General features: G+C 41.0%; 1 non-coding gene across 1 annotated transcript; it reads left to right on the top strand.

Annotated features, from left to right (window-relative positions):
• The first annotated feature begins 599 nt into the window (after positions 1-599).
• Positions 600-706, top strand: LOC141715313 (small nucleolar RNA R71). Its single transcript, XR_012572080.1, has one exon. It is a non-coding gene; the product is annotated as a small nucleolar RNA R71 (small nucleolar RNA).
• The last annotated feature ends 1,071 nt before the right edge of the window (positions 707-1,777 follow it).

Here is a 1,777-nt window from a genome sequence, read left to right on the forward strand (position 1 = left end):
AGTTCCTCAAAATCAGCACTAGAGGGTGGAGCTGCACCTCCTTGTTGAGGATATGATTGCCTTTGAGCATAATGTTGTGGTTGCTGGAATCCAGGTGAATTGAACTGTTTACTTACTCCTTGCTGATATGGTTGCTGAATGGCATCTGATTATTACTCCAGCTGAAATTTGGATGATTTTTGTTGTTAGGATGATAAGTAGTTGGCACAGGCTGCTGTTGTCGCTGATAATTGTTCACATACTGAACAGATTCGTTAACAAGAGAACACTAATCCGTAGCATGAGAACCTGCACAAAGCTCACAGACCATAGCTATCTGATTGACCCCATAGGTGGCTAGAGAGTTAACCATCATAGACAGCGCTTGGAGTTGCGCTGTAATAGCTGTAGCTGCATCGACTTCCAGAATACCTGATACCTTCCCAAGCATCATCCTTTGAGTTGGGTTTTGATGCTCATTTGCAGCCATAGTCTCGAGAAGATTATAAGCCTCGGTATAGCTTTTGGCCCACAAGGGGCCTCCAGCTGCTGCGTCGAGCATGGGCCGAGATTGGGTCCCCAAACCATTATAGAAACCAGTGGTCACCATCCAATCAGGCATTCCATGATGTGGACACTTTCTCAACATCTCCTTGTAGCGCTCCCAAGCTTCACACATAGATTCTGTAGGTTGCTGCGCAAACTGAGTAAGAGCACTCCTCATAGCAGCAGTCTTCGCCATTGGATAAAACTTAACCAGAAACTTTTGCGCAAGATCTTGCCAAGTAGTGATAGACCCAGCTGGTTCAGAATGTAACCAGTCCTTAGCTTTATCCCTCAGAGGAATGGGAAAAGCCTCAGCTTGATAGCCTCATCAGTCACACCATTAAATTTGAAAGTACTGCAGATCTCGACAAAATTCCTTATGTACATGTTGGGGTCTTCAGTCGCAGCACCACCGAAAGAAACAGAATTCTGCACCATCTGAATAGTGCCTGGCTTGATTTCAAAGTTATTGGCCTCAATAGCCGGGTGCATGATGCTAGACTGAATATCATCAATTTTAGGCCGAGAAAAATCCATAAGAGCTGGATCTGCCGAAACAATATGATCACCCATGATAAATGGTTCTTTCTGCTAACTTCCTGAATCCGAATCTTCAAAATCTATCTTCTCCGGAATATGAAGAACTTCGTCTATCTCCTCAGCCGTATCTAAAGTCCTCTTGCGAGTACGAGAACGAGTTTGCATAAACGCTCGCTAAAGTACCTGAAACACAACCGGAAACAATAAGTAACATGTGTTAATCACCGAGTCCTAATGACCAATGATGGTAAGTACATAAACTAAACAAATACGTCGAGTCCCCTGCAGTGGCGCCAAAATCTTGTTAGGGAGAAAACACGCTCAAATAACACACGCAAGTATACGCGTTCGCAAGTAATATAGAATACTTTCTAGTTCGTTCCCACAGAGACTCAGACTAATTATGTTCAATTAAACTCACTCACCAATGTATGATTGCTTCTCAATGTTAAGACAATAACACTTAGATTTGATTAACTAATTATTAACTACAATTAACTACTAGAATTAAGCACTTAATTAACACTTAAATTAACACTTGAATTAACAATATTAAAACACTCATGAGATCACAACTTCATTACTACTTCTTCAATAGCTATTGTTATTACCCTTAGCATGCAATAATGATGATATTAATCGAATAACACAAAACTGATAAAAGCCAACTTTCATTGTACTAATACCATTCTACCAAGCATCCACAATTAAG

Source organism: Apium graveolens, chromosome 3 (genome assembly GCF_009905375.1).
Source record: "Apium graveolens cultivar Ventura chromosome 3, ASM990537v1, whole genome shotgun sequence".
In the NCBI taxonomy this organism is placed as follows: Eukaryota; Viridiplantae; Streptophyta; class Magnoliopsida; order Apiales; family Apiaceae; genus Apium; species Apium graveolens.